General features: G+C 47.8%; 1 protein-coding gene across 1 annotated transcript in view; it reads left to right on the top strand.

Moving 5' to 3' along the window:
- The window catches only part of C4H15orf39 (chromosome 4 C15orf39 homolog), a 175,591-nt gene that overhangs the window by 47,889 nt on the left and 104,054 nt on the right, over window positions 1–23,648 (top strand). Inside the window, exon 2 of the mRNA XM_056572602.1 lies at window positions 23,265–23,357. The gene's annotated coding sequence lies outside the window, so the exon portion shown is untranslated. The remainder of the gene's footprint in view (window positions 1–23,264; window positions 23,358–23,648) is intronic.

Raw genomic sequence — 23,648 nt, 5'->3', positions numbered from 1 at the left:
CAGAACAGCTTGCAGGATTGTGAGAAAAACTATTCAAAACCCACGTTTGACTGCACAATCCCTCCAGAAAGATCTGGCAGACACTGGAGTTGTGGTACACGATTCCACTATAAAGAGATACTTGTACAAATATGGTCTTCATGGAAGAGTCATCAGAAGAAAACCTTTTCTATGTCCTCACCAAAAAAATCAGCGTTTGAACTTTGCAAATGAACATATAGACAAGCCTGATGCATTTTGGAAACAAGTTCTGTGGACCGATGAGGTTAAAATTGAACTTCTTGGCCGGAATGAGCAAAGGTACGTTTGGAGAAGAAGGGGAACAGAATTTAATGAACAGAACCTCTGTCCAACTGTTAAGCATGGGGGTGGATCAATCATGCTGTGGGGTTGTATTGCAGCCAGTGGCACAGGGAACATCTCACGAGTAGAAGGAAAAATGGATTAAATCAGCAATCTGTGAAAAAGCTGAAGTTAAAGAGAGGATGGCTTCTACAAATGGATAATGATCCTAAACACCCCTCGAAATCCACGGGGGATTACATCAAGAGGCGTAAACTGAAGGTTTTGCCAAGGCCTTCACAATCTCCTGACCTCAACATAATTGAAAATCTATGGATAGACCTTAAAAGAGCAGTGTGTGACAGACAGCGCAGAAATCTCAAAGAACTGGAAGACTTTTGTAAGGAAGAATGGGCAAAGATACCTCAAACAAGAATTGAAAGACTCTTGGCTGGCTAAAAAAAGCATTTACAAACTATGATACTTGCCAAAGGGGGCAGTACAAGATATTAACTGTGCAGGGTGCCCAAACTTTTGCAGACGCCATTTTTTTGTTTTCTGCTATTTTGAAAGTGTAAATCAGGGGTCCTCAAACTACGGCCCGCGGGCCACATGCGTTCCGCCGAGGACATTTATCCGGCCCACCGCTGCCTAGGGATATCCCTGTGTCCCGAAAGATGTTTTTGGGACACAGGGATGCGGTCTCGGGGCCCCGCGTTTACTTTAAAAACGCAGGGACCGCCGGGACGTAGCGCACACAGGGACGTCACTGACGTCCCGTGCGTGCACCCATAGCAACAGAGTGTGGAGGAGCGGAGCAGCGAGCAGGGCATGGGCTGGCCAGCTAGGTGAGTGGTACCAGCGGCATGTCAGCTTCGGTGCTCCGACTGCCGCTCCTCCGGTCCCGGGACCCACTGCTATGGCCGGACCAGAGGAGTGGTCGTCGGAACACTGAAGTGGGGCAGTACACAGGCATGCAGCCTCCAGCCATACTCTGTATGGTTGGAGGCTGTATGTCTGTGGGGGAACATACTGCACCTAATGTGGGGAACTATACTGCACCTAATGTGGGGAACTATACTGCACCTGATGTGGGGAACTATACTGCACCTGATGTGGGGAACTATACTGCACCTAATGTGGGGAACTATACTGCACCTAATATGGGGGAACTATACTGCACCTGATGTGGCGAGCTATACTGCACCTAATGTGGGGGACGATACTGCACCTAATGTGGGGAACTATACTGCATCTGATGTGGGGAACTATACTACCCCTGATGTGGGGAACTATACTGCACCTGATGTGGGGAGCTATACTGCGCCTAATGTGGGGAACTATACTGCACCTGATGTGGGGAGCTATACTGCACCTAATGTGGGGGAACTATACTGCACCTACTGTGGTGGACTATACAGCACCTAATGTGGGGGAGCTATACTGCACCTGATGTGGGGGAACTATACTGCACCTGATGTGGGGAGTTATACTGCACCTAATGTGGGGGAACTATACTGCACCTAATGTGGGGGAACTATACTGCACCTGATGTGGGGAGCTATACTGCACCTAATGTGGGGGAACTGTACTGCACCTGATGTGGGGAACTATACTGCACCTAATGTGGGGGAACTATACTCCACCTACTGTGGGGGGACTTTACTGCACCTAATGTGGGGGAACTATACTGCACCTACTGTGGGGGACTATACTGCACCTAATGTGGGGGAACTATACTGCACCTACTGTGGGGGACTATACTACACCTAATGTGGGGAACTATACTACACCTAATGTGGGGGAACTATACTGCACCTAATGTGGGGAACTATACTGCACCTGATGTGGGGGAACTATACTGCACCTAATGTGGGGGAACTATACTGCACCTAATGTGGGGGAACTATACTGCATCTAATGTGGGGAACTATACTGCACCTAATGTGGGGGGACTATACTGCACCTACTGTGGGGGACTATACTGCACCTAATGTGGGGAGCTATACTGCACCTAATGTGGGGAAACTATACTGCACCTGATGTGGGGGAACTATACTGCCCCTAATGTGGGGGAACTATACTGCACCTAATGTGGGGGAACTATACTACATCTAATGTGAGGAACTATACTGCACCTAATGTGGGGGGACTATACTGCACCTAATGTGGGGAGCTATACTGCACCTAATGTGGGGGAACTGTACTGCACCTGATGTGGGGAACTATACTGCACCTAATGTGGGGGGACTACTACCTAATGTGGGGGAACTATACTGCACCTAATGTGGGGGAACCACAACCTAATGTGGGGAGAACTATACTGCTAACCTAATGTGGAGGAACTATACTGCACCTAATGTGGGGGAACTATACTGCCAACTAAATGTGGGGGAACTACAACCTAATGTGGGGAAACAATACTGCCAACCCTAATGTGGGGGAACTATACTGCACCTAATGTGGGGAGCTATACTGCACCTAATGTGGGGGAACTGTACTGCACCTGATGTGGGGAACTATACTGCACCTAATGTGGGGGGACTATACTGCACCTAATGTGGGGGAACCACAACCTAATGTGGGGAGAACTATACTGCTAACCTAATGTGGAGGAACTATACTGCACCTAATGTGGGGAAACTATACTGCCAACTAAATGTGGGGGAACTACAACCTAATGTGGGGAAACTATACTGACAACCCTAATGTGGGGGAACTATACTGCCAACCTAATGTGGGGGGAACTATACTGCCAACCTAATGTGGGGGAACTATACTGCCAACCTAATGTGGGGGAACTATACTGCCAACCTAATATGGGGAGGGGGGTGGGAACTATACTGCCAACCTGAAGTAGGGGAACTATACTGTCATCCTAATGTGGGGAACTACAACCTAATGTGAGGGAACTATACTGCCAACCCTAATGTGGGGGAACTATACTGCCAACCCTGATGTAGGGGAACTACAACCTAAAGTGGGGGGATTTATACTGCCAACCTAATGTGGGGGGAACTATGCTGCCTAACTTGTGTGGGGGGAACTATGCTGTGTACTTAAAGGGGTAGTCCACTTATGAGATATATAAGTGTGCATAGGAATTTGTTTATATATTTTTTTTCTTATCTATAGTCCGGCCCTCCAACGGTCTGAGGGACCATGAACTGGCCCCCCATTTAAAAAGTTTGAGGACCCCTGGTGTAAATGATAGAAATAAAATCTAACTTTTGTTGACATATTATAAGAATGTCTAATCTGTAATTTGATGACTTTTGGAGATTTTTCCATCTTTCCTTTGCTTCTTTATGCACATTAATACAAATTTTTACCTGGGGTGCCCAAACTTTTGATCCCCACAGTAAGCACAACAGGACACTGTGAAAGTTTAGATGGCCCGGGCACACTCCATCAGACGCTGGAAAGTAGCAGGGGCATTGCACAACCTGAACAGCATACTCTTGAATTCGAACAGTCTCATGAGACGAAGGCTGTCTTCTCTCAGTTTTCTATGGCCATAGGCACTTGCCAATACCCACTGGTTAAGTCCAAGGTGAAGTAGGCAACCGACCCGAGGGCTGTAAGTGACTCTTTGATTATTGGTAGGTGATAAGCGTTCTTATGTGTAACATTGTTCAGTTTCCTGTAGTCTACACAAAAACAGATTGTCCCATCCTTCTTCTTGACCAAGACAAGGGGTGCCGCCCAGCGACTCTCTTGAATGAAGTTCGCGTCCTTCATGTAAACCAGCATCTCCTTAACGGTTTGATACATGCCTGACATGGCCGGACAGCGTCTTTCTTTGATAGGTGGGCTGTCACCTGTCAGAATCAGGTGCTGGATCATGGACGTACGGCCAAAGTTGGTGGGGTGCTTACTGAAAGCCTTGTGGTGCCTCTTGGCGACATTGATGACTCCACTGACTTGATCTCTCGGAGTGGCTTCCTCTCCCACTTGTAGTTATGCCCACCAGGGCTCAGGGGAACTTACAGCAGATTTCAAAGTCGCTTGGGCCGTCTGCTGTCGGGCCACATTGCATTCTGTTAAGATGTCCCTTGATTCTAGAAGATACAGATTGACTAATCGGACTGGAACTCTCCACTTGGTAACTGTGACAGGGCTTCTTGCAGCTCGGACTAGGGGATGGTCTTCCAACCACATAGGCTCTAGCAGGGCTTGAAAGTCCTTGTTTCTTACTTCAGGACGTGCACGGCACCAAATGATTGTCTCTGTGTTGGGTTGTAAGGTCACCGAGCTGATGTCTTGAATAAGCATTCTGCAAATTTCACCTTGTTGGTTGGCAAACTTCTGCTCCGCCTGTAGAATCTTTAAGTGGTGCTGCACAGCCGCTGGCTTGAGGGGGACATGTAGGGGAGAGAGGCATGCAAAGAATCTACGATTTGAGCAAAAACAGTGTTTCATGATATTCATCCCCAATATAAACTCTGGAGACCCTTTATCAGACATCAGTTACAATCACTCCCTGCCCTCGGAGTACATGTTTCCTCAACTGGATGGTGGGTTCCCAATATCCATGTCAGAGTATTGGTTACTCGTTGCCTGCTAATACTCTGAAACCAACATTATCAGGTTCACATATTCAGGTTCACAAATTAGGTTCACAAATTAGCATTCCAGTACTTAAAAAACATCTTTGGATATAGTAGACACTTTGGATCTTGTATCTATTAACGCCTCCAATGGTACTCCTTCTACAATGACCTTTACATATGGGCAGGGGGCGACATAAAGTGAGAGTGCTTAGGTTGTTCTGGGTTCGGACCTTGTGCCTGTTTTCCTGAGGGCCGGTCGGCGACCTCAGGGGGAAATCCATTTAAATCCCAACATTGTACTTTCCAATGTCTAGAATTATTGAAATAGGTACAAAAGGGTCTTTGAGTCCCCGTGGGCCTATTGGGCAGAGGATTACTCGGGTTAGCATGGTGGGGAGCAGAAACAAAGACAGGTTTCCTATGTAGGGGCAGTTAGCGGTAAGGTGGTGCGGTCCGACTGGTGAGCTCCTTTACAGCCTGAGTCAATTGTTCAATTTCCTGCTTAACACTCTGAAATTCTGAGGCTGTAGTGACTGGTAGTGGACATTGGGGTGGGAGCCGGTGGTGGCATGGGTCCGGCTAATGCCCCTAGTGGCTCTAAGGCAGGGGCACAATTTTTTTCTGACTCAGTCCCAGACTCTATAACCTGAATAGCCAGCCTCTTAAAAGCGGGGAAGGACAGACTGGTGTTTTGCACTTCTAACATCCTCAACTGAGCTTTGTCCCACTTATTATGAGCCTCATCAATAAATCGGTCCATCAATACTTTGTTACCCTGATCGGGAGTGATACCATCTAGCTTTTGAACAGTCTCTAGGGCATTCTGTAGGGCTACGGCATAAGCTCTTAGAGTCTCACCTGGTTTCTGACGTCTCTCATACAACCGGAGACGTACCTCTGACAGAGAATGTGACTCAAATACCTGGTACAGCCCTTCAAAGATCTGCTCTACATTTGCCTTCTCAGAGGCGGGCCAGGTGCGGACTTCCTCAAGTGCAGGTCCTTGTAGTTGTTCTGTGAGCAGCTGCACCTGTTTATTAGGAGGGAGAGAGGAAAAGACAAACAAGCTTCGGATCTTCTCCTTGAAATCCCTCAGGGTGAAGGGGTCTCCGTTGTAGATAGAATGGACAGGATTCCCCCAAGAACACTGGTGCTGATGCTGTAACCCCCACATTGTTGACATTAACTACAAGCAGAATTGGCAGCATCCCGACTGCTGGTGATGAAGGGGCACTGTTGCCGGGTTGCTCTGGAGAGCTGGTTGCTGACATCTTGTAGATCTCTTTGAGTGCGCTGTCACTTTAAGATGTTTTCAGTGCGTTGTCACTTTAAAATGATTTGAGTGCGCTGTCTCTTTAAGACTTCGGGTAAGGTGCTGCAGCAGCTTAATCTTAGCTAACTGGAACCATTTGAGTGGCACCCGGGGACACTGTTGGGCACTAAGGGGTTAATGTGAGTTATCACCGATGCCGGAGACTTACTGCAGGAGATCAGTGGTTTATGCAGAGTCTGCGCTGTAGAGGGTGCTTGACTGTATATCGCAGAGCCGGACGCAGCCGCTGGAATCTTCAATATGGCTGAGCCCAGGGAACTTCCTGTTTGGTCCGGGTGGTAAAGTCTTCCCTCGCGCAACATGAGGAGGATCTTTAGTTCCTCTTTGCACACTTAAGAGGCATCACCGATAGGGACTGACGGGGCCTGCGACCGCTCGTGAGCGCGGGAAACACCAGAGAGCCGGTGTTAAGGCGGGGCAAACCAGGCAATTGCCTACGGCCCCCATCCCCCAGGGGGCCCCCTGCCTGCTTCTCAGCATAGGCCTAATCAAGCCCTGGGGGGAACCGCGGCAGCCACTGAGCAGCCCGCAGGGGGCCCCCATCATATTCTGGACATCCCTGTGTCCCGAAAGAGCTTTTCAGGACACAAGGATGTCTCGCTACCTTTCTGCAGTGGCCCCCGTGTTAACTTTAAAAAGGCAGGGGCTGCCGGGAGGTAGCGTAAGCAGGGACGTCACTGACGTCCTGTGCGTGCGCCCATAGCAATGGAGGAGTGGTGCATCGAGGACGAAGCGCGCCGGCCAGAATGGTAAGTCACCAGCACCAGCAGCACGTCATCTTTGGTGTTCCAATCACCACTCCTCCTGTCCTAGGACCTACTGCTATGGTCTATAGGTCATAGCAGTAGATTGTGACCCTGGACTGGAGGTCCAGTGGTCGGGACACTGAAGTTGGGCAGGACACAGACATACAGCCTCCAGCCATTGTATATGGCTGAAGGCTGTATGTCTGTGGGGGAACTATACTGCACCTAATGTGGGGGAACTGTACTGCACCTATTGTGGGGGAACTGCGCTGCACCTATTGTGTGGGAACTGTTCTCCATCTAATGTGAGGGGAACTGTACTGCACTTAATTTGGGGGAACTGTACTACACCTAATGTGGGGGAACTGTGCTGCACCTAATGTGGGGGGAACTGTACTGCACCTAATGTGAGGGGAACCGTACTGCACCTAATGTGGGAGGAACTGTACTGCACCTAATGTGGGGGAACTATACAGCCAACCTAATGTGGGGGAACTGTACTGCACCTAAAGTGGGGGGAACTGCACTGCAACTAATGTGGGGGAACTGTACTGCACCTAATGTGGGGGAACTTTACTGCACCTAATGTGGGGGAACTGTACTGCACCTAATGTGGAGGGACCTGTACCGCACCTAATGTGGGGGAACTATACAGCCAACCTTATGTGGGGGAACTGTACTGCACCTAATGTGGGGGGAACTGTACTGCACCTAATGTGGGGGGAACTGTACTGCACCTAATGTGGGGGGAACTGTACTGCCAACATAATGTGAGGAAACTATACAGCCAACCTAATGTGGGTGAACTATACAGCCAACCTAATGTGGGGAACTGCACTGCACCTAATGTGGGGGAACTATACAGCCAACCTAATGTGGAGGAAGTGTACTGCACCTAATGCGGGGGAACTATACAGCCAACCTAATGTGGGGGAACTGTACTGCCATCCTAATGTGGGGGAACTGTACTGCCATCCTAATGTGGGGGAACTGTACTACCAACCTAATGTGGGAGAATGTTTGTCTTAATGGGACTTTTCAATAGCTTTCTAGATATTTTTTATGGTATTTGAAGTGACCAAAATGTGTAAAACTGGTTAGTGCACTGTTACGACTTTTGGGGACCCATTTTTGATTTTGCCTAGGGCCACGCTAAGCCTAAAACCGGCCCTGTACGTCTAACCCTTTCAGGTACTGACTTTGACTTTCCATACTCTGCAATGGCAATTAACAATCTTTCCTTCACCTTCCCCTTTACTTCACCAGCGCCTGCCATTAACACTTTGCAATTAGCACAGTCCCGTACACTTTCCTGGCGCAAACTTTTTTGCATCAGCATGCGATTTTTCTTGGACACAGTTCAGACCAGGGGGAAGACTTGTTGCTTTGTGGCATATGGCACACACCTGAATCCTGTTTGTGATGCCAAAAGAGTTGTGGTGTCAGGGTGCAATGTGAGGTCTAGGGGCAGATGGTGTTGCCCAGGGGTAGATGGTGTTAACCACTTAGTGTTCGTGACGGCCGAAGGTAGCACCACTAGTCCTAGGTTAGGCAGGGCAAATAATAGTCCAAGGCCAGATTAAGGTTAGCAGTAGCTTTAAATGAGGTTAGACAGGTGTTACAGTCTATACAGTTCGGACAGAATCCCAGGGAGGTGACCAGTAACACAGGGGACCTCGCTGCTTGTTGGGACTTGCAGTGTCTTGAGAGACTATAGGTGCAGGCCACGCTCTCCACAATTGACTTGACTTGACTGAAGATGATGACAGCAGATAAAGATTACTTGACTTACTGATTTGTGGCTGCAATTTAGGCTTGAGGCCTCCAGATGTGCTGGACACTAGCTCTGAGACGTCTGGACTGGACTTTACCTCAGGATCTAAGAGCAGTGAAAGAGAGAGATTGTAGTACCACCACCCCCCCCCCCCCCACTTATAAAGGGGGGCTGAGCAAGGAGCCCATAGGCTAGCTGCGGGTCATCTGGTGACATGGTGCTCTCTGGGTAACAAACATATGACTTAAACATGTGACAACCCTTATCATATGACTAACAATCATGTGACCATATCAAAGGTCCGTTACACTAAATATACAAGCTTTACACTTTATGTGGGAACACTGCAAGCGAGCCTTCAGCATGTACAGGGACTAAACCTGACAGGACTGTAAGGAGTGTATTCCTGACTTTGACATCACAGGACTTTTATAGGGCATAGGTTGATGTGAGATAGATCAACATAAATATGATTATATGACTCTTCCCTTCACAGGGGTCAAAGTACATTCATTGCCAGAGAGTCTTGGTGGTGGTTGATGATACTGATAATGATGATGATTTGGGGGGGGGGGGAGGGTTAATCGTGCCTAAGGAGGTGATACTGATAATGATGATATTGGGGGGTTAATGGTGCCTGAGGTGGTGATTATAATAATGATGATGATCTGGGGCGGGGGGGGGGGGGGTTAATGGTGCCTAAGGTGGTGACACTGATAATGATGATTTGGGGGGGGGGGTTAATGGTGCCTAAGGTAGTGATAATGATAATAATAATGATATAATGATGATTTGGGGGGGGGGGTGGGGTTAATTGTGCCTAAGGTGGTGAATGATGATTTGGGGGGGCAAGGCCAGTATTGGGCTTAGCGTGGCAAAATTAAAAGTGGGGCCCCAAAAGTTAAAATAGTGCACTAACCAGATTTGCACATTTTTGGTCACTTCAAATACCATAAAAATATATAAAAGCAGTTAAAAGTCCCATCAAAACAAAAATACTACCGATAAAAACTACAAATCACAGCACAAAAATTACCCTCATACATTCCCATATACAGAAAAATAAAAGAGTTATAGGGATCAGAATAGGACGCTTTTGAGCATACTCATTTTTATACAAAAACTAAAGTAGTAAGACTAAGTTTCCACTTGTTTTTTTTTTCTGGCAGTTTTTGGAACCGCCACTGCAGTTATTGAGCCAAAGTCAGAAGTGGATACATAAGGGAGGAGAAGTGTAAGTCCTTCCTTTATATGTCCTATTCCTTTTGAATACACTTCTGGCTTAGGCTCAAAAACTGCAGTGGCTGTATTCCAAAAACTGCAAGAAAAAAAAACGTAGCCTTAAAAAAAAAAAAAAAAACCTATATAAATTGGGTATTGTTGTAACCGTATTGACCTACAAAATAGAGATATTTGCCGAAAGGTGCACTGCATAGAAACGGTTTCCCCCAACTTTTACAAAATTGCATTGTAATATTGAGGTTCTGAACCAGTGCGTGGCAGCATGACACGGCATGCCTGCTACCCATTACCACTACAAGCAGCCACTGCTCTTTGTGGCAGAGGGCACCACCACCATCGTGCCTGATCCTAAGGTGGTGAGGGTGGTGTGAGGGAGTTCCATGCGCCCCAGACAAATTTGCGTCCGCTCCTCCCCTCAGGTCTACGGACATTTCAAAACTGGCTCTTCAATATATATTACTTGCCCCCACCTCCCCAGTCTGTATTTCTGGCTACTGCGTGTGTGCTGCTGCGGCCTATGATCCTCCCACCTGCCTGACTTCCATCATCCTGCCAGTTTTCTCACTCCCATCATCCTCACACTAAGGCCCCTTAAACACTGCCATTGCTACCCATCAAGAACAGCAGTTAAAGTCTCTTTTTTGTTGTTGATTACTTTAATGGTTGTTATCTTGACAGGGAGCAACCAGCAAGAACGGGTCCTGGCGATCCCATTTACTATTAAGGGGGCTGTCGGGCATCGTAATTTTTTCACGGGAATAGCGGGAGAAAAAGACGGAACAAGCAGTAATTTTTCTCCAGCTATTTCCCTGGGCTCCCCCGGGAACCGTCACACTGCCGTGTGCTAACGACAGTGTGAAAGAAGCCTAACCACACTCCCATCATCTTCCCACTGTCCCCAAACACACAGAGACATATACGCATTCAGGGCCGGCCTTAGGGGTTTGCGAGCTGTGCGACCGCACTGGGTGCCACAGCAACAGGGGCGCCGGACGGCCGACACAGCTCGCAGTGTAACAGGCCGGCCGAAGATGGGGAAAAGCCATAGGAGTGTGCACGGGGTGTGCCGGGTTTGCCTGAGCACACCCTAATCAAGCCCGGGGGGGGGGGGGGGGGATCCACGTCACATTCTGGACATCCCTGTGTCCCGAAAGATCTTTTTGGGACACAAGGATGCCTCATTACCTCTATGCGGTGCCCCCCCACGTTAACTTTAAAAACGCTGGGGCCGCTGGGAGATAGGGCATGCAGGGACGTCACTGACGTCCCGTGCGTGCACCCATAGCAACAGCAGAGCGGAGCAGCGAGGAAGAGGACGCCCACGCGCATGGTAAGTTACCTGTATGTTGTACGTCATCTTCAGTGTTCCGACCACCCCTCCTCCGGTCCCAGGACCTACTGCTATGGTCTATAGGCCATAGCAGTTGATCATGACCCCGGAGCGGTGGTCGAAACACTGAAGTGGGGCAGAACACAGATATACAGCCTCCAGCCATACACTGTATATGGCTGGAGGCTGTATGTCTGTGGGGGAAAATACTGCACCTAATGTGGGGAACTATACTGCCAACCTAATGTGGAGAGCTATACTGCACCTAAAGTGGAGAACTATACTGCACCTAATGTGGGAAACTATATGGCACCTAATGTGGAGGAACTATACTGCACCTAATGTGGGGAACTATTCTGCACCTAATGTGGGGGAACTATACTGCACCTAATGTGGGGGAACTGTACTGCCCCTAATGTGGGGGAACTGTACTGCACCTAATGTGGGGGAACTGTACTGCACCTAATGGGGGAGCTATACTGCACCTAATGTGGAGAACTATACTGCACCTAATGTGGGGAACTATACTGCACTTAATGTGGAGAACTATACTGCACCTAATGTGGGGGAACTATACTGCACCTAATGTGGAGAACTATATGGCACCTAATATGGGGGAACTATACTGCACCTAATGTGGAGAGCTTTACTGCACCTAATGTAGGGGAACTATACTGCACCTAATGTGGGGGAACTATACTGCACCTAATGTGGGGAACTATATGGCACCTAATGTGGGGAACTATACTGCACCTAATTTGGGGGAACTATACTGCACGTAATGTAGGGGAACTATACTGCACCTAATGTGGGGGAACTATACTGCACCTAATGTGGAGAGCTATACTGCACCTAATGTGGGGAACTATGCTGCACCTAATGTGGAGAGCTATACTGCACCTAATGTGGGGGAACTATACTGCATCTGATTAGGGGGGCAGGGGACTGGTGAAGGGGGACATGAGACTGATTAAGGGGGCAGGGGACTGATTAAATATTTAAAAAAAATATTTGTTACAAAGATTTTTTTCCCTCTTTTTGTATGTTTATGGGGTAATAGGGGGGGCGCAACAAGGTTAGCTCGCACAGGGCGCCTGAACATCTAAGGCCGGCCCTGTATGCATTTATATCCAAGAGTATACCTTTATAGCAATTGCATACGGTACTTATACACACAGATCTTTATTTATTTAGAGATACATGAGTATAATCATGTTGATGTAAAAATAATTTTATATTTATACATCGCTATATGCATTTATATATGTACACACACACACACACACACATATATATATATATATATATATATATATATATATATATATATCAGTGTTTTCCAAACATTGTATTGAAAGCTTCTGTAAAACTACAGAATGCTGGGAGTTGTAGTTTTGCACCAACTAGAGACACTCTCTAAAACACTTTAAACACTAATGTACCTCTCTCTCTCTCTCTCTCTTTGTAGTTTTACAAAAAAAAGCTTGCAACACATTGTTTGATCTATAACAGTGCAAAATTACAACTCCCAGCATGCCCGGACAGGATATGGATGTCTGGGCATGCTGGTAGTTGTAGTCTTGAAACAGCAGGCAACACACTGTTTGGGAAACACATGAAGAAAAAATAAATATACATTTATTTATTTTTTTCTTTGTTTTTCAAATGTGTGCCAGCTGCCCAGCATGCCCAGACATCCATATCCTGTCCGGGCATGCTGGGAGTTGTAATTTTGCAAAATCTATCTAAACACTGTTTTGTAAACACTGATAGATACTAATTGTTACGCCGAGCGCTCCGGGTCCCCGCTCCTCCCCTGAGCGCTCGCAGCATTTACCTGCTCGCAGCGCCCCGGTCAGACCTGCTGACCGGGAGCGCTGCGATAGAGTCTCTAGCAGGGATGCGATCCGCGATGCGGGACGTGCCCGCTCGCGGTTCGCATCCCACCCTGCTTACCAGACCTGTCCTCCGTCTGTCCAGTCCCGGTGCGCGCGGCCCCGCTCCCTAGGGCGCGCGCGCCGGCTCTCTGTGATTTAAAGGGCCAGTGCGACGCTGATTGGCGCGTGGCCCAAATTAGTAATTTCACCTGTGCACTGGTCTATATTACCTCACTTCCCCTTCCTTGTATTGCCGGATCTTGTTGCCATTGTGCCAGTGAAAGCGTTCCTTGTATGTCCCAAGCCAGTGTTCCAGACCTCCTGCCGTTGCCCCTGACTACGATCCTTGCTGCCTGCCCTGACCTTCTGCTACGTCTGACCTTGCTCTTGCCTAATCCCTTGTACCGCGACTATCTCAGCAGTCAGTCGGTGTTGAGTCGCTATCGGGTGGAACGACCTGGGGGTTACCTGCCGCAGCAAGTCTATCCCGCTTTGCGGCGGGCTCTGGTGAATACCAGTAACCCCTTAGACTCCGTTCCCCTGGTACGGCCCACGTCATCACCCCACTGACACAGAGGATCCACCACAAGTATCCTCTCAGTACCCGGATCCTGACACTAATATATATATATATATATATATATATATATATATATATATATATATATAAAAGGAAAGATGGAAAATCTCCAAAAGGCATCAAATTACAGATTACACATTCTTATAATATGTCAATAAAAGTTAGATTTTATTTCCATCATTTACACTTTCAAAATAACAGAAAACAAAAAAATTGGCATCTGCAAAAGTTTGGGCACCCTGCGCAGTTAATATCTTGTACTGTCCCCTTTGGCAAGTATCACAGCTTGTAAATGCTTTTTGTAAACAGCCAAGAGTCTTTCCATTCTTGTTTAAGGTATCTTTGCCCATTCTTCCTTACAAAAGTCTTCCAGTTCTTTGAGATTTCTGGGCTGTCTGTCACGCACTGCTCTTTTAAGGTCTATCCATAGATTTTCAATTATGTTGAGGTCAGGAGATTGTGAAGGCCATGGCAAAAGCTTCAGTTTACGCCTCTTGAAGTAATCCCCCGTGGATTTCGAGGTGTATTTAGGATCATTATTCATTTGTAGAAGCCATCCTCTCTTTAACTTCAGCTTTTTCACAGATGGCATCAACATCCAAAATTTGCTGAAATATTATTGAATCCATTTTTCCTTCTACTCTTGAGATGTTCCCTGTGCCACTGGCTGCAATACAACCCCAAAGCATGATTGATCCACCCCCATGCTTAACAGTTGGACAGAGGTTCTTTTCATTAAATTCTGTTCCCCTTCTTCTCCAAACGTACCTTTGCTCATACCGGCCAAAAAGTTCAATTTTAACCTCATCAGTCCACAGAACTTGTTTCCAAAATGCATCAGGCTTGTCTATATGTTCATTTGCAAAGTTCAAACGCTGATTTTTGTGGTGAGGACGTAGAAGAGGTTTTCTTCTGATGACTCTTCCATGAAGACCATATTTGTACAAGTATCTCTTTATAGTGGAAAAGTGTACCACAACTCCAGTGTCTGACAGTTCTTTCTTTAGGGATTGTGCAGTCAAATGTGGGTTTTGAATTGTTTTTCTCACAATCCTGCAAGCTGTTCTCTATGATATTTTTCTTGGTCTTCCAGATCTTGCTTTAACTTTCACTGTTCCTGATGACTGCCATTTCTTAATTACATTCTGAACAGAGGATATTGACATCTGAAAACGTTTTGCTATCTTCTTATAGCCTTCTCCAGCTTTGTGAGCGTCAACTATTTTCAGTTTCAGATTTCTAGACAACTGCTTAGAAGAACCCATGGTGCTGATTGTTGGGGCAAGGTCAGATGAGTCTGGGCATTTAAAACCTTTGAGATTGACATCACCTGGTCTTCCCAGATGATGATAGAGAACAATCAATGATGCTCTCAGGTCTCAGCTTTGCAAAGGGGGCAGTGCATGCTATAAATTCTGCAGGGTGCCCAAACTTTTGCAGATTTTTTTGTTTTCTATTATTTTGAAAATGTAAATGATGGAAATAAAATCTAACTTTTTTAGACATATAAGAATGTCTAATCTGTAATTTGATGCCTTTTGGAGAATTTTCCATCTTTCCTTGGCTTCTTTATGCACATTAATACAAATTTTTACCCGGGGTGCCCAAACTTTTGATCCCCACTGTAAATATATATATATATATATATATATATATATATACATATATATATATATATATATCCACAAAAAGAAAGCATATATAGTGACACCGATACCTGAATAGCTCCAGCTCCACGAGATGGATAGTATCAAACCCGAATGCACACCAGAATAAGTCATCTGACGGCGGTGCTAGGACGATAGGAAACCCAGTCAATGTAATATAAAGTAAGAAGAAAAACAGGCGTCCTGCACTCACCGTCAAAATTCTGATCAAACAGCTCCCATCTCGGGCTGGTCCGTCCGGCACATCAGGCAAAGATAGTGTGGGGCGCTCAGAGGCCTCTTCCGGAAGAAGCGCACCTGTGTGCGTGAAACCACCGGCAGTCGCCTCTGAGCGCCCCACACTATCTTTGCCTGATGTACCGGACGGACCAGCCCGAGATGGGAGCTGTTTGATCAGAATTTTGATGGTGAGTGCAGGACGCCTGTTTTTCTTCTTACTATATATTGTTATGATTCGGCTAGCTGGATGTGGATCCTCTGTATCAGCGAGGGATTGGCGTGGACCGTGTCGGTGGACCAGTTCTAGGGTTGCTACTGGTATTCACCAGAGCCCGCCGCAAAGCGGGATTGTCTTGCTGCGGCGGTAGCAACCAGGTCGTATCCACCGGCAATGGCTCAACCTCGCTGACTGCTGAGAAGGCGTGGGACAGAAGGACTAGGCAGAGGCAAGGTCAGACGTAGCAGAAGGTCGGGGCAGGCGGCAAGGTTCGTAGTCAATAGCAACAGCAAGAGGTCAGGTACACTGGTAAGGCAAACACAGAAACGCTTTTTCTGGCACAAAGGCAACAAGATCCGGCAAGGAAGTGAAGGGGAAGTGAGGTAATATACACAGGGAGTAGGTGGAAGCTAATTAGACTGATTGGGCCAGGCACCAATCATTGGTGCACTGGCCCTTTAAATCTTAGAGAGCTGGTGCGCGCGCGCCCTAAGGAGCGGAGCCGCGCGCGCCAGGACGTGACAGCCGGGACCGGGACAGGTGAGTGACTTGGGATGCGATTCGCGAGCGGGCGCGTCCCGCTATGCGAATCGCATCCCCGCCGGCAGAGTCAGTGCAGCGCTCCCGGTCAGCGGGTCTGACTGGGGCGCTGCAGAGAGAGGAACACCGCAAGCGCTCCGGGGAGAAGCAGGGACCCGGAGCGCTCGGCGTAACAGTACCCCCCCCCCCTTAGGTCTCCCCTTCTTTTTGTCCGGTTGTCGCTCCACCAGGGACGAGGACTTTGGGAGCGATTGTAGAGTCTCCTTCTGGAGGACAGAGAAGTCCTGGGCATACAGATCAACGGCAGGCAGTACAGAAGGAGTGGGAATGGGGAGGGGGGGCAGAGGGTGAAGCTTGGTACGGGGCAGAGTTTACCAGGACGGAGGCTTCAAGGAGGCAAAGCATAGTCCTGATAGGCCCTGGGGAGACCAGGTGTAGGAGGAGGCACTGAGGCTTGCCTGACGGGACTGGGAGCAGAATTGAGGCATTTTTTGTGGCAAGAAGCACCCCAGCACTTGATTTCCCCGGTGGTCCAGTCAAGGGTAGGAGAGTGGCGTTGGAGCCATGGCAGATCGAGGAGGACTTCAGAGGTGCAGTTGGGCAAAACAAAAAGTTAAATTTTTTCGTGATGCAGTCCAATGCTCATGAGCAGGGGTTCTGTGCGGTAACGCACAGTGCAGTCGAATTTCACTCCGTTGACCGAGGAAATGTAGAGCGGCTTGGCGAGACGGGTCACAGGGATGTTGAACTTATTAACAAAAGAGGCCAAAATGAAATTTCCCGCAGAACCAGAGTCCAAGAAGGCCATAGATGGGAAGGAGGAGTTGGCAGAAGGAGAAATCCGTACGGGCACAGTGAGACGTGGAGAAGCAGACTTCAGACCAAGAGACGCCACTCCCACGTGAGCTGGGTGCGTGCGTTTCCCAGACGTGGAGGACGAATAGGGCAATCCACCAAGAAATGTTTGGTACTAGCGCAGTACAGACATAAATTTTTATCTCTGCGGCAAGTCCTCTCTTCATGGGTCAAGCGAGACCGATCCACTTGCATAGCCTCCTCGGCGGGAGGCACAGGGGTAGATTGCAAAGGATACTGTGAGAGAGGTGCCCAGAGATCAAGGTCTTTTTCCTGGCGGAGCTCCTGGCGTCGTTCAGAAAAACGCATGTCAATGCGGGTGGCCAAATGGATAAGTTCATGCAGGTTGGCAGGAATTTCTCGTGCGGCCAGCACATCTTTGATGTTACTGGATAGGCCTTTTTTAAAGGTCGCGCAGAGGGCCTCGTTATTCCAAGACAATTCGGAGGCGAGAGTACGAAATTGGATGGCGTACTCGCCTACTGAAGAATTACCCTGGACCAGGTTCAGCAGGGCAGTCTCGGCAGAAGAAGCTCGGGCTGGTTCCTCGAAGACACTGCGAATCTCAGCGAAAAAGGACTGTACGGAGGTAGTGACAGGATCATTGCGGTCCCAGAGTGGTTTGGCCCATGACAGGGCCTTCCCAGAGAGGAGACTGACCACGAAAGCCACCTTCGACCGTTCTGTAGGAAATTGGTCCGACAACATCTCCAAATGTAGGGAACATTGTGACAGGAAACCTCGGCAAAGTCTAGAGTCCCCATCAAATTTGTCCGGCAGGGACAAGCGGAGGCCAGGAGCAGGCACTCGCTCCGGAGGAGATGCAGGAGCTGGCGGAGGAGATGGTTGCTGCTGTAGCTGTGGCAGAAGTTGCTGTAGCATGGCGGTCAACTGCGACAGCTGCTGTCCTTGTTGGGCGAACTGTTGTCCAAGTTGTTCAATCTGTTGGCACTGCTGGGCGACCACCGTGGTAAGGTCAGCGACAACTGGCAGTGGGACCTCAGCGGGATCCATGGCCAGATCTACTGTTATGATTCGGCTAGCTGGATGTGGATCCTCTGTGTCAGCGAGGGATTGGCGTGGACCGTGTCGGTGGACCGGTTCTAGGGTTGCTACTGGTATTCACCAGAGCCCGCCGCAAAGCGGGATGGTCTTGCTGCGGCGGTAGCAACCAGGTCGTACCCACCGGCAACGGCTCAACCTCGCTGACTGCTGAGAAGGCATGGGACAGAAGGACTAAGCAGAGGCAAGGTCAGACGTAGCAGAAGATCGGGGCAGGTGGCAAGGTTCGTAGTCAATAGCAACAGCAAGAGGTCAGGTACACTGGTAAGGCAAACACAGTAACGCTTTCTCTGGCACAAAGGCAACAAGATCCGGCAAGGAAGTGAAGGGGAAGTGAGGTAATATACACAGGGAGCAGGTGGAAGCTAATTAGACTGATTGGGCCAGGCACCAATCATTGGTGCACTGGCCCTTTAAATCTCAGAGAGCTGGCGCGCGCGCCCCCTAAGGAGCGGAGCCGCGTGCACCAGGACGTGACACCCGGGGACCGGGACAGGTGAGTGACTTGGGATGCGATTCGCGAGCGGCAGAGTCAGTGTAGCACTCCCGGTCAGCGGGTCTGACCGGGGCGCTGCAGAGAGAGTAACGCCGCGAGCGAGCGAGGTACTCGTGTTGCACGTAACCCTTTAATACAGACCTCTCTCTCTCTCTCTCTATATATATATATATATATATAATGTACATAACTAATAAATGGCTAGTTGTATACAGTATAGTAGGTTGAAATTATTTATTCATTATTATAATATATTAGTGTCCAAGCAGGGTCCTTGCTGTGGACCTTACCATACATTAAAACAGTGAGAAGTATATAAGAATTATTGGTAATAAAACTGGGTATAAAAGTCAAGTGTATTAATACATAGCCACCTAATGTGTACTGTATCTACACTCAGATACGCTCTGAGTTATAGTTCATATAGATGAAGTAAGTAGATAGTTAGAAGAAGTTGTAGTTAATACAAATAAAGTTTATGGATAGTTTGTAGAATGGTTTGGTGCTCTACACCACTCACCGCACCGCTGTACAGATGGAAGCTCTGGGATAGATGGTAAGATATTACAGCTCAGTGACGAACTTCGCTTCCGCAGACTGGCATGACTATGCAGACGGCTTGAGGGTGGTATCTGCGCGATGTGTGGGGTCACAATGCCTTTCCGGAGTGGCACAGACTGGCGTCTGGCTGGCAAATGGATGCTGTGGGATGCGGTGAGTGGAAATGCAGGCAGGCGGCGTCCTCGTGGATCCAGCGATAGAATGCGCGCGTCTGGACAGTGGTGGGGGGTTCCAGCTGTTACAAATGCGGATTCAAGCCTTTTGTAAAGGTGATCTGTGTTATCGGGGTGTATTGATCATCTTAACATGTTTTGGGGAGCGCCCTTCTTCAGTAGCGATAAAGGAGCACTACATAAATGGCCTCTGCTGAGAGTCAGAACTACATGAATGGCCTCTGCTGAGAGCCTTTAACCCTTTAACAACCAAGGATGTGAATTTACGTCCTGGTGCTGTGGTACTTAGCGCACCAGGACGTATATTTACTTCCTGTAATTGACCTCGAGCTTTAGAACGATGCTCTGATCGCAGCCAGGGACCCGCTGGTAATGGCAAACATCCGCGATCGCGTGAATTTCTGCCATTAACCCCTCGGATGCCATCATCAATACAGATCACAGTATCTGCGTCAGTGCGGTTGGAAATATGGATGATCGGCTCGCCCGCAGCGCTGTGATCCGATCATCCAGAACAGCAGACGGAGGTCCCCTCACCTGCCTCCACCACCTTCCAAGGGTCTTCTGCACTGGTCTGAGATCCAGCAGACCAGAGCAGAAGATGACCGATAACACTGATCAGTGCCATGCCCTATGCATAGCACTGAACAGTAATAGCAATCAAAGGATTGCTATAAATAGTCCCCTATGGGGACTATTAAATGGGCACTGTTACCAACCTTTTGTTTTGATATGTTGTAGTACTTATGTACTGCAACATATCTCTAATATATATCAATTATTTATTTTTTGTTTAAGATATTTTATTTTACATTTGAAAACCGGACACTATTGGTCTCGCTCCTAGTTGCCGGCTGCAGCCTGACGTGACGTCACGACTGAATTAGGACCGATGCCGGCCGGGCAATCGGTCCTAATTCAGTCAGCCTGAGCTCGCTCCCTGTCTGTCAATCAGACATGCGGGAGCGAGCACTGTGAATGCCAGGGCTGCGCACATTGGCTCACTGGCCTCGCGTGCAGCCCTCCCCCGGCAGTGATATCTTCCACGGCAGTACAGCGATGCTCCTGAACCCCTCCTCCCTGGGTAGCACATGATCTGCTAAACAGGGAGGAGGAGACCCTGGAGCAGCCTGCCATGCTATTGGCCACTCATCTATGCGCGCTTCCAACAGGGGCGCAGCATAGATGAGGTGAGGGTGGAAGTCGGCACCCAGTAGGCGTTAGTGACGTCACGCCTGCTGGGGAAGTCGGCTTCTGGTAGAGCTACAGCCGGGAGCAGAAGAAAAGACAATTATAAGGTAGAAAACATTTTTTTTAAAGGCAGGAAGGGGGTTAGGGATAGATTAGCAATAGGTAGGGACAGAAAAAAAATTAAGATGGTCGGAGCTACTCTTTAAAGTGTAAAAATAAAAGTAAAAAAAGTAAAAAAAAAAAAAAAAGTACAAAATTTGAATAATCCCCTCCCCAATAAAAATCTAAAATGTCCTTTTTTTAAACCATTTTACCCCCATAAAGTGTAAAAAAAAAAATGAATACACATATTTGGTATCACCATGTGCGTAAATGTCCGACCTATTAAAATATAATGTTATTGATCCCATATGGCACAAAATAGCATTTTCATTATTAAAAAAAATTTTTAATTTGTAAAAGTTTTATATATAAAATGTGGTATCAATAAAAAGCACAGATCATGGCGCAAAAAATTAGTCCTCATACCGCCGCTTATATGGAAAAATGAAAAAGTTACAGGTCGTCAAAATAGAAGGATTTTAAACATACTAATTTGGTTAAAAAGTTTGTGATTTTTTTTAAAGCGCGACAATAATAGTAAAGTAGGTAATCATGGGTATCATTTTAATTGTATTCACCCACAGAATAAAGAACACATGTTCTTTTTTCCGTAAATTATATGGCGTGAAAACGAAACCTTCCAAAATTGTGGTTTTCTTTTTAGTTTCCCCACACAAATAGTATTTTTTTGGTTGTGCCATACCTTTTATAGTAAAATGAGTGATGTCATTATGCAGGACAACTGGTTGTGCAAAAAACCAGCCCTCATACTGGTCTGTGGATGAAAATATAAAAGAGTTATGATTTTTCAAAAAACGAGGAGGAAAAAAACGAAAATGCAAAAATAAAATTGGCCTGGTCCTTAAGGTCAAAATGGGCTTGATCCTTAAGGAGTTAAGAAGCAGCAAGGCTCACTTCTAAATGGTGCTGGCTGCACTCCCCCACATTTCCTGAGCTGCAAACACTGTAGCAGGCGCAGGGGGCCCCCTGGAGGATGGGGGCCCTGGGTAATTGCCAGGTTTGCCTACCCTTACCCTATGATAGGGGAGGCGGAGAGGGAACGGTACCGGAGGTGGTGGTGATGATGATGATGAGGGAGGGGGAGAAAGAATGTACCTGAGGTGGTGATGATGATGATGGGGGAGAAGGAATGGTACCTGAGGTGGTGATACTGATGAATATGATAGGGGAGGCGGAGAAGGAATAGTACCTGAGGTGGTGATGATGATGATGATGATGGCGGAGGGGGAAAGGGAATGGTACCTGAGGTGGTGATGATGATGATGATGGGGGGGAGAGGGAATGGTACCTGAGGTGGTGATACTGATGAATATGATAGGGGAGGTGGAGAGGGAATAGTACCTGAGGTGGTGATGATGATGATGATGATGATGATGGCGGAGGGGGAAAGGGAATGGTACCTGGGGTGGTGATACTGATGAATATGATGGGGGAGGGGGAGAGGGAATGGTACTTGAGGTGGTGATGATGATGATGATGGGGAGATGATGCTTGAGGTGGTGATGATGATGATGGGGGAGGGGGAGAGGGAGTGGTACCTGAGATGATGATACTGATGAAGATGATGGGGGAGGGGGAGAGGGAATGGTACCTGAGGTGGTGGTGATGATGATGATGGGGGAGTGGGAATGATACCTTCGGTGGTGATACTGATGAATATGATAGGGGAGGCGGAGAGGGAACGGTACCTGAGGTGATGATGATGATGATGAGGGAGGGGGAGAGGGAATGTACCTGAGGTGGGGATGATGATGATGGGGGGGAGAGGGGATGGTACCTGAGGTGGTGATACTGATGAATATGATAGGGGAGGCGGAGAGGGAATAGTACCTGAGGTGGTGATGATGATGATGGGGGAGGGGGAGAGGGAATGGTACCTGGGGTGGTGATACTGATGAATATGATGGAGGAGGGGGAGAGGGAATGGTACTTGAGGTGGAGATGATGATGATGATGATGGGGAGATGATGCTTGAGGTGGTGATGATGATGAGGATGTGGCGAATAGTGATTGAGGTGAGGTGTTGATGGGAGAGGGGTGAAATTGTACTTGTGGTGGTGGGGGGGGGGGATGGGAGTGCTTGTGGTGAAGTGACATCACAAATCTACAATTACCATCATGCTAAATCGCATTCAGCAGCTCATCTATGGATATGGGGTACGTCTATAGCAGTGCTCCACAACAGCGGCTCTCCAGTTGTCACAAAACTACAGGTTTGGAAGGGGGAGAGGGGGAAGTTTGTGTCAATAGCATAGTGGGAGGGGGGAGACTATGTGGAAACAAGCATGGCAAGAGAGTCAGTAGTGCTTTCTGGAGGCTTTTAGGGGAGGGGGATTTGGGCAGCATTGCAGGGATTCTGCCAGCACTCCAGGTGATTTTGCATGCATACATTATTATTATCTTTTCTATCACACCTGAGTTTACTCATCTCTTCTTTCAGCAGGTACAACATAGCTGAACAACATCCCGTCCACTGACTCAAGTTGTGTATGACCTACCCTACCTGCTCGTGAGGATAGAAGGCTTGCTCACAAAGGTGAGATGATAGAATATTGTATTTATTTTACAGAATTTGTTAAACATTTTTTGGGTAGTTTTTTTCCCTATTAAATCGTCTACTATGCAAAAAGTCCTGCTAAATACAAGCAGCGCACAGTACCCCCCCTCTATCACTGTCAGCTATGAAGCCCCTGTATTGTATTTTCATATAGGAAAAAAACTACCGTACCTGGCGTACCTGGTTAGCGTGAAACCTGGGCTTGCTTCTGCTAACACAGAATGTGAATTTGGGGCCTAATTGTGGACAAACTCACCTGTATTTCTTCTT

The sequence above is a fragment of the Hyla sarda genome, chromosome 4 (genome assembly GCF_029499605.1).
Source record: "Hyla sarda isolate aHylSar1 chromosome 4, aHylSar1.hap1, whole genome shotgun sequence".
NCBI classification, from domain to species: Eukaryota; Metazoa; Chordata; class Amphibia; order Anura; family Hylidae; genus Hyla; species Hyla sarda.
This window is presented reverse-complemented; position numbering and strand designations above follow the sequence as displayed.